Source organism: Dasypus novemcinctus, chromosome 8, assembly GCF_030445035.2.
Source record: "Dasypus novemcinctus isolate mDasNov1 chromosome 8, mDasNov1.1.hap2, whole genome shotgun sequence".
NCBI lineage: Eukaryota > Metazoa > Chordata > Mammalia > Cingulata > Dasypodidae > Dasypus > Dasypus novemcinctus.
In genome coordinates, this window is record NC_080680.1 from 10,138,193 (window position 1) to 10,153,541 (window position 15,349).

The 15,349-nt window shown below is 47.8% G+C and overlaps 1 long non-coding RNA gene across 1 annotated transcript; it reads right to left on the reverse strand.

The window, feature by feature from the left end:
- Positions 1-44: 44 nt before the first annotated feature.
- LOC131279594 (uncharacterized) lies at positions 45-2,709 on the reverse strand. Its single transcript, XR_009186992.2, has 3 exons — positions 2,523-2,709; positions 1,731-1,840; positions 45-1,057 (listed from the first exon to the last, which is right to left on the reverse strand). It is a non-coding gene; the product is annotated as an uncharacterized lncRNA (long non-coding RNA).
- Between the last annotated feature and the right edge of the window lie 12,640 nt (positions 2,710-15,349).

Consider the following 15,349-nt stretch of genomic DNA (forward strand, 5'->3'; position numbering starts at 1 on the left):
CACCTGCCCCTCTCCCGTCCTCGGAAACTGGGCCAGTCCCTGGGGAGGGCAAATGCAGCTCAGGGACTCGGGGAACTTTTCCTGCTTCTAGATGAGAAGCACCAGGTTCTCAAAAGACTCTTCTGGTAGATGCTACAAGCATCCAAATACAGTTGATCCCTCATCATTCAAGGACTCTGCATTTGCACCTTCAACTACTCACTGAAATTTATTTGTAGCCCCCAAATCAATGCCTCTGGCACTTTCAGTGTCATTCATGAATCAACATGGAGCCATCAAAAATTTGAGTGACCCAAAGTGCATGTTCCCAGCTGGGACAAACAGAATGCTGTTCTGCTTTCTAGTGTCAGCCCTCAGACTGGAAGCCAGCGTCTTTCCGTGGTCTAGTTGGTGCCACATTTTTCTCTTTTTGAGTTCCTGTTGTTGTTGTTTTTTTAAGATTTATTTATTTATTTATTTCTCTCCCCTTCCCCCCCACCCCGGTTGTCTGTTCTCTGTGTCTATTTGCTGCATCTTCTTCTTTGTCCGCTTCTGTTGTTGTCAGCGGCACAGGAATCTGTGTTTCTTTTTTGTGCGTCATCTTGCTGCGTCAGCTCTCCGTGTGTGCAGCACCATTCCTGGGCAGGCTGCACTTTCTTTCACGCTGGGCGGCTCTCCTTACGGGGTGCACTCCTTGTGCGTGGGGCTCCCCTACACGGGGGACACCCCTGCGTGGCAGGGCACTCCTTGCGCGCATCAGCACTGCGCATGGGCCAGCTCCACACGGGTCAAGGAGGCCCGGGGTTTGAACCGCGGACCTCCCATGTGGTAGATGGACGCCCTAACCACTGGGCCAAGTCCGCTTCCCAAATGATAGTTTTGTTTTTATTTTTCTTTTTTTCGTTCCCTCTTGATAGGACCCGAACCAGATGAGAAGTAGACGAGTTGGCTCAACCTAGTGCGGAAAACACCGCGGTGCTAAACAGCCTCTCCGCTTGAGTTCCTGTTTTAAATGACCTCCGAGTGCAGGCTTGGAGTGCTCTCCAGGGTTCCCAAGTGTAAGGAGGCCACGCTGTGTCTTAATGAGAAAACACGTGCATTAGATAAGTTTTCTTCATGCATGAGTAATAGCCCTGTTGGCCGCGAGTTCAATGCTAATATATATTAAATAAGGCGTCCTGTGACAGAACCACGTGAAATAAGGTTAGGTGTTGATCATTGACAAAAAGGTGGTTGCCAGAAACTCACAAGGACTTAATCCTGCATTTCCCCAAGGAGCAAGGGTTCAGTATTTGCTATTTCTAGAGAGTCACTGTTACAGCAACTTTCTAAACTATGACTACTGCAAATAATGAGAACTGAGTGTAAATTTCCTAAGGATGTACCTCGTTCCCTTGGGCATGCTCACTGTTTGTTTCTTTGCTTGTTTGTTTTTTAGGGCCAGCTCTCACTTATTCAGAAGGAAAGGAAGGGAAAACAGACACAGCTAGACGGACCCAGCTCACGTGGACCCCTGAAGGCTGGTCATCAGGTGAACACTCACTGTATGCCAGGCAGTGGGCTCCAGGCTGAGGATCCCAGGGAGCAACTGGTTTCTGATCTCGAGAAGCCCACCTTCTAGCGGGCGAGGAAAATCAACAAGCATCCCCAACCTTGCTTGACATGATCATTCAACCTCTAGATGCCAGGGGATCCCAAAGAGAAGGAGACAAACATCACGGAAGGGACGGGGCTAAGCCTGGAAAACCCACCAGATGAGGGAAGGCTGGCACAGCTCCCAGGAACACAAATTCAGAAAACTTTGATTCCGTTCTGCCTGGGCTCTTCAGGGGAAACAAGAAGGAAGATCGCTGCCGATATCCTAGGGGAAAGAGAGAAAGCTCTGGAGCGGCTTCTCAGCCTGAGTACCAAATGGAACCATGGGAGAAGGTGTGAGGGCAACAAAGTGTTCCAATTTCAAACAAGTTTGGGAAGTGCTAAATTAAAGTCAGCCTGCTTCTTCACAGCAGGGTTTATTTTATCAAAGGTTATTATGACTCTCCAAGAGAGATCTTTGCCATGCCACAGAAATCAAACTTACTTGACCACAGAACCCTTTCTCATGGACCATAAAAAACATGGATTGGGAACACAACTCCAGAGTCCCTCCCCCCTCTGACAGTGCAAGGATGTTTGATTCCCACAGGGCAATGGTCCTCCACGGGCCACCCCAGGATGCAGCAGCATCCCCTGGGAATGTGTCAGAACTGCAAATCCTCGGCCCTGCCCCAGACCCCTGAATCAGAAACTCTGGGGTTTCTGATGCCTGCTGCAGTCTGGGAGCCACTGAAAGAGGACACAGTGACAACCGCTGTGACAGCTGGCTCCTTATCCCTCGTTACTCCTAGTCCGAGACCCAGTTCAGCTCAGTGAATATATGGGGACACGGAGAAGGAGAAGGCTCATTCCAAATGGGAAGACTCGAAAAGGATCTGGGAAGGATGTGCCCAGGCAGAGTCTTGAAGGTAAAGTAAGAGTCCAACAAGCACTTTCCAATAACCTACTTTGTGCTGGGCGCCTGCTGCATGCTGCTCCCAGCGCTGGGTCTTCACAGACCTTAAAGAACGCGGAGTCGACAGACAGACAAGCTACCGAATTCAGTGTACTGAAAGCCAGGCTCCGGGAGAAAGTAACATCCAGACCAGGGTCAGGGGGGTGGGGGAAAGGCTCCTAAAACAACAACACACACCAGCCACGAGGCAAAGACAGTGCTTAGAGCGCTTGCCCGGAGCCAGCAGCTATCGGCCGAGCCTGAGGGCGGCAGCTGCCTCTTTCCTGCTTTCCTTTGGCCAGTCCATCACCCCCAGAGCCAGGAGGGGGTGCTCTTGGGCAAACTGTGTGCGCTTTTACCCCGCCCCGAGGGCAAGATGGCAAAAGATCAGGGGCAGCAGATGGACCTGCCAACCTCGGGGGTAACCGAGCTCCAGGATGGTCCCTGAGCGCGCGGCTTGCCCAGTGGACATGGGTGGCGGCCGGGAGACCCAGGCCAGGCGGGAGCCAGCGCCGCGCGGGGGAGCAGAGCCAAGACCCCTCCCCGCCCCGTGCCTGCTGCGGGAGCTGGAGCCCGTCCCGCCCCCGTGCCCTCCGGGGACGCACATGTCACCGCCACCTCGCCCCTCGCTCTGATGCAACTTTTATTGCTGGAAATTGGGCCAAACTAAGCAGAAGTAACGCGGTGACCCCTGGCAGGCGTGCTTTTGTAGCAGCTGCTCGGGTCACGCCGAGGCGACAGTCGGAGGCTGGCGGCCAGCTGCCGCACTCCGGAACTCTGCGCTCCGGTGGCCACCCCACCCGCACCCGAGCTGGACGCCGCCCGAGGCCCTGGGCTCAACCAAGGCGAGGGCCGGGGCCCGGAGGGGGGACACGGTGGGGGGCGGCGGTGACCAATATTTTGGAGATTTCATCCATGCTAGAGACAAATTCCATCTCGGGCTTTCTTGATCATTTCTTAAATAATGGTATGAATATGTCTACATAATTTCAAACAGTAATTCAAAGGTCCAGAAGCATGCTGGAAAGCACAAATATGCCACAGAAATATTTGGACTCACATTGCCACACTTATTTTGGTCAAGGCAAAGAACAGAAATAGAAATGGTCAAGGCAAAGAACAGAAACTTGCCCAGAAACTTCTGTGACCAATCACCTCCGGCTTAGCTTCCGGCTTCACTCCAAAGAGCAAGTCCAACTTAGATCAGACCTCTTGTGTAACAGGAAAACTACAACCCTAGCAGGAATTTGGGCTGTCTAGGCAAAACAACCTGTATTTCTGGAAACTGCTGAAGAGATAGGAGGAGTTAGATGGCCCCTTCAAATAAATTTTAGTCCTTCAGGTAAAGACACGGAAGTGCTTCCAAAAAAGCAGAAGAATGTTCACCACACCTGAACCACACCGACCGTCTCTAGTTTCCACCTGTTCTTAATTCAATCCTCCCACCCCACAACAAGGAATATTCCCCCTCTGGGCCACCCCTCCTGGTCGGGCTGTCGTCTGTGGCCAGGCGAGGTGGACTTGAGATTCCCGGACCTGACCTCCTTAGCCGGCAAGCACCTGATGTGATTGTTTTGTGAGGTGACCCACAACTAGCAACAGTGCGTGGCTGTGTGCAAAAACTGGAAACGGCATCCCAAGATGCATGACTAGACTAATTATTAGCCATATCATTTGTCCTCGAAACACCAGAAGGTTTGCAACTGTTGACCTGAATCTGAACTGGAACAAAGGCTCTCCCTGAGTTGAGAAGGCCCTTTTGGGAGGATATTTCCTTTGTTAGTGCGCTCATAGCAACAATAATTAAAACAATAGAATCAACTGAGCACCCCAGCTCAGGCACGGTGCCAAGCAATTTACATTCATATTCTTGTTTCACTTTTTTTCCCCCTGAGATGGCTCGTTCTTTGGTCTGCTCGTTGTCTCTGCTCAGCTTCTTTAGGAGGCACCAGGAACCAAACCCAGGACCTCCCATGTGGGAGGCAGGCACCCAACTGCTTGAGCCACGTCCACTCCCCTGATTACACTTTAATCACAACTCTAGGAGGTGGTAGTCTTGTCATTACCATTTTTATTAACAGGGAAATGAGGCTCAGAGAGGTTAGGTTTTTCTCCCAAGGTCCCACCAAGTAGAGTCAGGACTGAACCCAGGCAGTTTGACTCCAAAGCCAACACTTTGTTGTTTTGTGTGGTCTTCATTTTATTTTATTGTAGTAATATATATGTATATTATGTAAAATGTGCCATTTTAATCATTTTTAAGCATACAGTTCAGTGGAATTTAGGGCATTCGCAATATTGTGTAACCATCACCACCAACTACCAAAACTTTGTCATTGCCCCAAATAGAAACTCTGCCCCTCTTAGCAGGAACTCCCCATCCCCCCTCCGCAGCCCCTGGGAACCTCTGACCTACTTTCTGGCTCTATGAATGTGCTTATTCTAGATATTTTCATATTACTGGGTTCATACAATATGCGATCGTTTGTGTCTAGCTTATTTTACTTAGCACGGTCTCCAAGGTTCATCCATACATGTTATAGCATGTATCAGAACCTGATTTTTCCTTGTAGCCAAATAATAGTCCACTGTATAGATATACCACGTTTTTGTTTATCCATTCATAGGTTGATGGGCCTGTGAGTTGTGTCCACCTTTTAGCTATGGTGAATAATGTTGTTATGAACATTGGTGTGACTATGTTTGAGTCCCCCTTTTCAATTATTTGGAGTATATATACTTAGGAGTAGGATTGCTGGATCATATGGTAATTCTATACTTAACTTCTGAGAAACCATCCAACTGTTTCCATGATGACTGCATCATTTTACATCCCCACCAACGATGCATGAGGTTTCCAACTTCTGCGCATCTTTACCAACATTTATTATTTTCCATTTGTTTAACAGTAGCCACCCCAGTGGTTATGAAATGTTACTTCATAGTGGCTTTGATCTGCATTTCCTTAAGGACTAAGGATATTGAGCATCGTTTTAGGTGCTCATTGGCCGTTCTTGTATTTTCTTTGGAGAAACAGAGTCCACATTCGTAATCACGTTGGGAGATGCCAGAAATTAAAATCTTCAAGTTAGGAGATGTGGTGGTTGGAGCTGAATGTTCCCCAGAAAAATATGTTCTTAAACTTAATCCTTTCCTGAAGGTGTGAACCCACTGGAAGTTGGACCTTTATTTTTCAAAGATTCATTTTTTATTTATTTCTCTCCCCTTCCCCTCCCCCCCATTGTCTGCTCTCTGTGTCCATTCGCTGTGTGTTCTTCTGTGTCCGCTTGTATTCTTGTCAGCAGGGAATCTGTGTTTTTTTTTGGCTGCATCATCTTGCTGTGTCAGCTTTCCATGTGTGCAGTGCCATTCTTGGGCAGGCTGCACTTTTTTCATGTGGGGCGGCTCTCCTTACGGGGCATACTCCTTGCTTATGGGGCTCTCCTATGCACGGGACACCCCTGCATGGCAGGGCACTCCTTGTGCACATTGGTACTCTGCGTGGGCCAGCTCCACACAGGTCAGGAGGCCCTGGGTTTGAACCCTGGACCTCCCATGTGGTAGGCAGATGCTTTATCCACTGAGCCAAATCTGCTTCCCGGCAGTTGGACTTTTGATGAGGTTACTTCAGGTAAGGTGTGGTGTGGCCCAACTCACTCCTATTACTAGAGTCCTTTATGTATGGAATGAAATTCAGAGAGAGAGAGAAAAAAATCCACAGGAAGCAAAAAGCTGATGGTCAACGGAACCCAGAAAAGAAAGGAGAGGCTGCCATGTGCCTTACCAAGTGACAGAGAAGCCCTGGACCAAGGATCACAGCCGCCAGCCCACAACACCGGTCTTCGGGAAGAAAGTATCACTCTGACGACACCCTAATTTGGACTTGTACCTTGCCCCAAAACCGTGAGCTAGTAAATCTCCCTTTGTAAGCCTATCCATTGCAGAGTGTTTTCCCTGAGCAGCCAAGGAAACTAAGACAGAAGAATGCTTCTTTGGATGCATAAATAAGTGACAAAAACAGAGTTTTCATTCTTTCACTCATTCACAAAACAAGTGTGAGCTACCAATTAAGTGTCTATATTAGTAGGAAGAAAGGGCTATCCTGCTGCAATGAGGAGACCCAACACTTCAGTGGCTGGGAGACGTTGCTGTCCATGACTCTCTCACAGCAGTTCTCGGGTGACCAGACCAGGTGGGACCCATGCAGGCACTCAGACACCGAGTCCTTCCTGGGCCGTTGTGCCACAGTCCCCTAGGACAATACTACTCCAAGTGGCCGGTCCCCATCTACATAAGAAACTGGCACACTGTTTCTGTGTGCCAGATGAAGAATTCCTTCATCGAGAAATTCTTGCTCTGCAAAAAAACATTAACTGTGCTAAATGGTGAGTTTGGTGATACAGTTTATCTACGTTCCAGCACTAGTTCCTTTTCTCCTCACAAACGATAATAAGCAGTTAGGGGGACCAGTGCAAAACACACACTCATCTAGGTGGAGTTGGCACAGGTTCCAGCCCGTGAGAAGGAGAAAGAGGGAACGGAAGAGGTGTGAAGTCACGCAGCACTTCTGCTCCCATTTTCCTTTGGCACAAATGCAGCCACAGGTCCGACATACCTGCAAGGCGGGCTGCAAGATGGAGCCACGTACCCCGCCAAAAGTGGTGAGCTGGTCTCCAGGAGGCCTGGATCCGTGCTTGAGAAGTGCTGAAGGCTTCCCCAGTGTCTCTTGTCCCTGCCTCTTTTTCACACTTGTGTGTAGCTCCCTGTTGTAGATGGGCTTTGGGGTAGACATTTCTCGTTCTCCTCTCCTTCTGTCCCATGGAAAGCCTACACTCCCGTGAACTTGCACACAGTCATGGACTTGCTGGGGGGAGCTAAATAAAAGCAGGAGGGACATTTGTCATTTCTACGTATGAGCATTGACGATCCAGGGCAAGAGTCTCTGTGATTCTCTTTTCCTGCCAAGTTAATCAGAAGGTGCTGTAAGATCAGATCAGCTGAGACATGGAGCCAGCACACGGAGGAGAGCTGTTCTGGAAATTCACTCAGACCCACATTGACTCTGAGGGAAAGAGAAAATTTTCTGGCAAACCACTTGCTTTGGAGGGCTGTTTGTCACTGGTATATAACCTAGCCTACCTGACTAATACAGAAATAGCACCCTGTTTAGGTACAAAAAATATCTACAACTTCAATAACTTCTGACAACAGCTGTTTTCATTTCCTAGGCTGTTTAAAGCAAATACCATGAAATGGATGGGGCTAAGCAATGGGAATTTATTCACTCACAGTTTTGAGGCTGAGAAAATGTCCAAATCAAGGTGATGCTTTTCTCCCGAAGACTGCCTGCTAGCGATCCTTGGCGCCTCTGTCCATGGCAAGGCACATGACAGTGTCTGCTGGTCTCTCCCCTCTCTGAAGAGTTTCCTTGACGTCCAGCTTCTGGCTTCCTTGGCTTTCTCTCTTTGTCTAAACTTCGCTCTCTTATAGAGGACTCGGTAATAAGACTAAGACCTATCCTGATTGAGGTAGGTCTCCCCTTAACTGAAGTAGCCTTGTCAAAGAAGTCCTACTGACAATAGGCTCACACCCACAGGAATGGATTAAATTTAGGTACATGTTTTTCTGGGGTACATGTTTTCAAACCATCACACTGCCTATAGGGGTACAGAGCTCAATCGGCAGCTGCAAACACTAGTAACTCAATTCAATTCAATTCTGACTCTTAACTACCTGGAGTTAGGTCAAATCCCACAGCCTCAGGGCCATCCTGTACGGAATTGCTCTGCAGGCACCAGTCAAAGTTCGGGGGCCCAGGCCACCAGTACTTTTCACCAACTGGCTACAAATTCAGGGGTTCTCACTACCCTCTCAAGAACAACTCACAGAACTCAATGAACTATTTATTTTTATAGCAAAAAAAGGCACAAAATAAGAGGAATCCATAAGGAGAAACACCGAGGGTGGGGTCTGGGAGAGCCTCCAAGGCCAGCTTCCCGTGCTCTCTGTGTGGAGTCGGAAGGCGCCACCCTCCTGGCACAGGGGTGTCGTTATCAATCGTGGAAGCTCCCCGAGTTTCAACGGTCCAGAGTATGTACCGGGGTCTCGTTATGGAGGCCTGATGGGTGGAATTGAAGTCCACGTGGCTGAGCTCCATCTCCACCCCCTTCCCTTCCCAGAGGTCAGGAAGGTTGAGCTGATATGAAGTGGTTCAAAGCCCAAACCCCCTAATTACCTGGTTGGTCCTTCTGGTGTGGCCAATCTCCTCCCAAGACTTCAGGTGTGCCAGGCCCCACCCTGTGAGCTCATCACCATACGAGCCACCAGGTGTTCGTATGAATAGCGAACGATGCTTCTATCCCAGGAAATGCCAAAGAGGCAGAGGTGGGTTCCCCAGAAATTTGGCACAAAGACCAGCCAAGTTTTTTTGTTTGTTTGTTTGTTTATAAAAGTAGCTTTTTAATTAGAAATGTAATGTACGCTCATTGTATGTTGAGGAAAACATAAAAAGGCGCAGTTTAAACAAGTCAGTTAACACCATGTTGTGAGGCGATTCTTGTTACTTGATATTCTATATCTGCACAGTTTCATCTTAGGGACAGACGCTATTTTTTAAAATGTGTACTTAAAAGTAGATCATGACCTTTATATTGCAATTAGAATTTTTTTAAAATATTACATTAAAAAAATATGAGGTCCCCATAAACCCCCCCACCCACCCCCAACCCACTCCTCCCACATCAACAACTTCTTTCATCATCGTGGCTCATTCATGGCATTTGGTGAATCCATTTTAGAGCACTGCTGCACCACATAGATAGTGGTTTACATTGTAGTTTACACTCTCCCCCAGTCCACCCAGTGGGCCATGGCAGGACACACAATGTCCAGCAACTGTCCCTGCAGTACCACCCAGGACAACTCCAAGTCCTGAAAATGCCCCACATCATACCTCTTCTTCCCTTTCCCTGCCTTCAGCAGCTACCATGGCCACTTTCTCCCCATCAATGCTACAGTTTCTTCCATTACTAATCACACTAGTTCCATAGTAGAATATCAGTAAGTCCACTCTAGCCCATACTCTATTCATCCTGTGGATGGTTATGTCCACTCCCCCTCTATATCAAGAGGGGACAGCCACATTTTTTTATGCTATGCACCCCAAGGCAGGGTATGTGACTACAGGCCACTGTGAACTCATTACGGGCCACTTCTTGGCTGCCCAAAGCTTGCTCTTATACACCCATCCCCATATACATTCAACTCCAAAAATGCTCCTCCTGCTAGCCTGCCATGATCCACGGACAGCCACAAGCAACTTTCCCAGAGCGTCACGTCCAGCATCTGCACTGGGTTCAGAGTCTGACATCTGGGGCAAGGTCCACTCCTTCCAACCAGGGGTAGGCACAGCTCCCCTCGGACCTGCAGCTCTGAACTGCGAAAGGGTGGAGGGAGCACGTGGCCTGCCCGGCTAAAGCTGCTCTGTACACAGGCGAGGCGAGAGATGCCTGCACCATTCGCCGACACAGAGCATACCCGAGCCCTGCATGCCCTTGTGGGGCCTCCTGCATGTTGGGGACAGGTGTGGGGACGAGACCGGAAGCTTCAGGCTCCTGACTCCCATCAGCCCCACGAGAGAAAAGCGGAGGTAAAGAAGATGACCGGCCCCGCTGGGTCCTGTGCCATCCTGAGGTCAGGGGATGGGTCTCCCCAGAAGAAAAGGGCACAGCAGATACTACTGGGGCCTCATTCACATCTTCTCCCACCCACCATTCATGTGCAGTCAAGAAGCTTCTTCCTGCAAGTTCCTACAACTCCGACAGGTGGTTTTTCTGGCCCGGGGAGGGCTTGGTCCACACAACAGGCAGGTGGAAGGTGGAGGCCACCCCTCCGGGCAGCCTGTGATCGAGGAGGAGCAGCACTTGGTGGTAGAAGGGATCCCTCTTCCCTCCGGTGGAACGACACTGACGCGGGTTCTGCACCATCCCCCAGAGGCTCCTGCGGATGGCACCCGTCGTCCTCAGTGCTGACCGGCTTCCTAGGCTGGCCACCCCACCTTCCCACCGCCTTTCTGCTCTCCCCTGAGAGCACTTCCTCTGGGGGATTGAATTGTGTCCTCCACAAAGTTAAGTTTGGGTCCCAACCCCTGGACCTGTGGCTGAGAACCCATTTGTGACTAGGACCTGGGAAGACGTTAGCAATAGGGTGTGCCCAGACTGCATGAGGGCGGACCTCCATCCAATATGACTGAAGTCCTTACAAGGAAGGGAAATTGGACACAGAGTCGAGAGCAGAGGCGGTGGAAAGAGACAGATCACCACGTGACGCAGGCAGAGACTCACCCGTGCCGGTCTCCGGAGAAGGCATGGCCTACAGATACCTCGATTTCGGACTTCTCGCCTCCAAATTGCAAACCAATAAATTCCTGTTGTTTAAGCCAACCAGTTTGTGGTTTTCGTCAAAGCACTCCTGACAAACAAAGACAGCTCCCAAATAAGAAAATCGCACCCAGCTCTGTATCTTGGAGCCTGCTTCTATGTGGACACACCCTCGACCGGGCTGTGTCCAGGGGAATTGCAAGCTCGGCAGCCATCCCCTGTGTGTCTGCCACCCTGTCTTTGAGAAAATGGCTATTTTTTCTTTAAAATTGGATTTCTCCATGACGTTCATATGGAGCCTCTTCCAGCGCACAGAAGCTGCTGCTCTGGGTACTCCTGTAGGGGGCTTCTAAGGAGGGGAATGCCGGTAAAGCTGGAGGACATGTCATGCTCTGAGAAGGTTGGGGACAGTGTCATAGCGCTGGACGGGAGAGCCCAGTGGGGGTGTACCCCAGCAGCAAGGACATTGAAGTGACCCCAGGCTGATCACGTGCTCGCCAGTTGGGACGTGTGGTGCCACATCTAGAGCTTCATGACACTAAAGGACATAGAAAAGGTAGCTCACATTTCTCCCTTCCACGGGAAGAAGGAGACCAGGTTTGGAAATCAACTCCACTGCCTTGGGAGTTTTGCTGGGGTGGGAGGACTTTTCTCAGTGGTGCTTGAGTTGGAATGTACAGATGGCAACCAGGAGCACAGGACTAGAACTTGACATCTAGTTCCCCCCAACCCTGCAAATGACTCCCAACTGTCATCAGGGTCAGCAAGGTGCCTACACAAGGTGGAGTGACACCTCTGGGTGCTGATAAGAAGGCATGACTACTGTGAAGCAGTCACATCTTCATCCTTTCCATTGTACCAGCCAGGCGTGGGCTCTGGCTTCTGAAAAGGAGAAGAAGCCAGCCCGGTGCGGCGCCCAGCCCTCGAGTGCTGAGCTCTAACCCGGGCTAACAGAGTGATTGAGCTCTTCTCAAGACAAGGACTTTGTGTGGGACCAACCATGAGGTCCTGCCTCCAACCCTTCAGATAAACTCTCCTCGTGAGTGTGTCCAAATGTCTCCAGGGCTTCTCCAGTCAGAAGGACAAATCACACTGGCCTGGGACTCCCACTTGAAAGCCGCCCCCTCCTTCAGGAATTCCTGTAGCCCGCAGAGGTCAACAGGTGAGACTGTCCCCAAGGGAAACCCCATTCCCTGTGGTTCAGGAAATTGAGGGTGGCGTGGTGTGGAGGTTGAGAAGAGGGAGCAGGTCCGGCATAGCACGGGAGCCAGCCTGGAGGAGGTAGCTGTGTGCATGTGTGTGCATACATTTGTATGCACAGATGAGTGTGTGTGCAGGTGTGTGCCTGGGCATATGTGCGAACAGGAAGAGTGGTGTGTATGCGTATGGGTGCCCCCGTCTGAGGAGATGTGACTACAAGGGCTCAGGACAGTGATAGAGAGAAGAGATGCTTTTCTCCTGTCCCTGCAGCCAAGCAGCTGCTGGCTGATGGTGACCACAGTGAGCAAGCCCACCCCACCCCACCCTTTGCCTTAGTGGACAGGACTGCACCAGCCTACCAAGGCTCCAGGTTTTGTGGCAGAACATCCCCAGGCTTCTCTGGGCCATCAGCACCAGGCAAGGGGGTGGAATGGGCTCACTAACCACTCGTTTCTACTGTATCTTCAGCATGAGCTGGAAAGAGCAGGATCTTTTTGGCAGCCTGCACACTCTCCTGCAGGAAATAGTAACCAAGGACCAACCACCTTGCAGTAGGAAAGTATCACTAGGGGACTTTTTAGTGGTTTTGAAACAGGTCCAAAAATCTGGGCAATTTGGACATGACTTCCAACTTAACAGGTGAAGCTTACTTCCCTTCCCATTGAATATGTGACTTACATCCAAGAGATCGAATGCAACGGAAGCAATGTTACATGCCTTCCGAGGCCAGGTCCTATGACACTCACTTTTGGATGCCAACCCTCATGCTCTGAGAAAGTCCAGGCCACCTGGAGAGGCTGGGTATAGATGTTCTGGCCAATGGCTCTAGCTGAAGTCCCAGCCAACAGCTCACCTCAACCACCAGACATGGAAATGAGGAAACCTCAAGAGGGCTTAGCTATGGTGACTGCTGCTGCATGAGAAGCTGAAGGGGAACTACCAGTCCCAGGACCAGCAGAGCTCATGATAAAACCACTGCTGTTGCTTTACACACTCGCTTTGGGGGCGATTTGTTACACAGCAGTGGAGAACAGGATGGACCTTAGAGTTACGGAAGGGAAGAGTCTATGAAAGGAAGAAGAGGTACCTGGTAGTCACAATGGGCAATGCAATTTGAAATTCATAAAATAGTAATGAAAAGGATAATTAGTAACTAAATATTAAAATAATAAACAAGGCAAGAAAGGTGATTTGAAATAAAAATTTAGGGCGGCGGACTTGGCCCAGTGGTTAGGGCATCCATCTACCACATGGGAGGTCCGCGGTTCAAACCCTGGGCCTCCTTGACCCGTGTGGAGCTGACCCATGCACAGTGCTGATGTGCGCAAGGAGCGCTATGCCACGCAGGGGTGTCCCCGCATGCGCCCCATAAGGAGAGCCGCCCAGCGCGAAAGAAAGTGCAGCCTGCCCAGGAATGGTGCCACACACACGGAGAGCTGACTCAACAAGATGACGCAACCAAAAGAAACACAAAATTCCTATGCCGCTGACAACAACAGAAGCGGACAAAGAAGATGCAGCAAATAGACACAGAGAACAGACAACTGGGTTGGAGGGAGAGGGAAGAGAAATAAATAAATAAATGAATGAATAAATAAATAAATAAATAAATCTCTTATAAAATAAAATAAAAATTTAAACTTCGAAAATTAAAATTTTTCTTTAAAGGTTTGGTTAAATTCCTCAATGAATCTATCCAGGTCTGGAGATTTTCATTTTGTTTTTCCTTTATAGGAAGGTTTTAACTATAAATTTGATTCCTTTAAAAACTTTAGGGCTATTTACTTATCAATTTCTTCTTGAGTGAGCTATGGTCATTGGTGTCTTTGAAGGAATTTGCCCATTTTATTGAAGTTGTCAAATTTATTGACATAAATTTGTTCATAATATTCCCCTATTGCCCATTTAATATCTGTAGAATCTATTGTGATGTCATCTCTCTCTTTCCTGATTTTGGTAAGTTGTGTCTTCTCTCTTTGATTCTGATCAGTCTTGCTAAAAGTTTATCAATTTTATTTTATTGATCTCCTCAAGGAACCCACTTTGGGTTTTATTAATTTTCTCCATTGCTGTTCATCTGTTTCATTGATTTTATTATTATTATATATTTTATTATTATGTTCTGATTTTATTATTTCCTTGCTTCTGCTTACTTTGAGATTCATTTTTTGTCCTTTGTCTGGTTTATTCATTTGGAAGCAGAGGCCATTATTTGAGACATTTCTTATTTTCTAATATAGGTGTCAAGTGCTATAAATTTCTAAGTACTGCTTTAGTAGCATGCCATGAATTTTGAAATGTTTTCATTTTATTCAGTTCAAAATAATTTCTAATTCCCTTTTGATTTCTTCTTTGACCCTTTGGGTTACTCAGAAATGTGTTATTTAGTTGTTAAATATTAAGGATTTCCAGGGATCTTTTGGTTATTGATTTTTCATTTAATTTCATTTTGGTTAGAGAACCTACTTTTTATAACTTGAACCCTTTAAATGTACTGAAACTTGTTTTGGGCCTTAAATATGGTCTATCTTGGTAAATATTCTGTATACACTTACAAAGACAGTGCCCAGCTCATGCTGGGAGGATTGTTATATAATGTCAATAGTTCAAGTTAATTGATAGAATTGTTCAAAATATTCTATATCTTTGTTATTATTATGCCTATTTATTCTATCAATTATTAAGAGGCATTGAAATATCTGACTGTAATAATGGATTTATCTATTATTCCTTGGAATTATCTCAGTTTCTGCTCTTGGTCTTTTGAAGCTTTATTATTAGGTGCATAAATGTTTAGTGATGTTATGTCTCCTTGATGAATTGGCTGCTATTTCTTTATGAAATTATCTACATTTTTCCTGGTAATATGCTTTGTTCTGAAATCTAGTTCTTATAGGTAGGCTAGTTTTGCTATGATTAATGAAAGCATAATGTATCTTATCCATCTTTTCACTTTTAACCAATTTGTGCCTTTGAAGTGTGTTTCTTATGGGCAGCATGTATTTGGACATTGCTTTTTCATCCAATCTGACAATCTCTGCCTCTCCACAAGGGTGGTTAGACCACATAACTTTAATGTGATTATTGATATGATTAGATTTAAATCTATTTTCTTTCTATTTGTTCTCTCTTTGCCGTGTTCTTTGTTCCCTTTTCCCCTTTTTTGCTGCCTTCCTTTGGATTAATTAATTGGAATTTCTTCAATTTTGTCTTATTACTATGTTTTAGTTTCCCAGCTGCTAAAACAAATGCACACAATGGG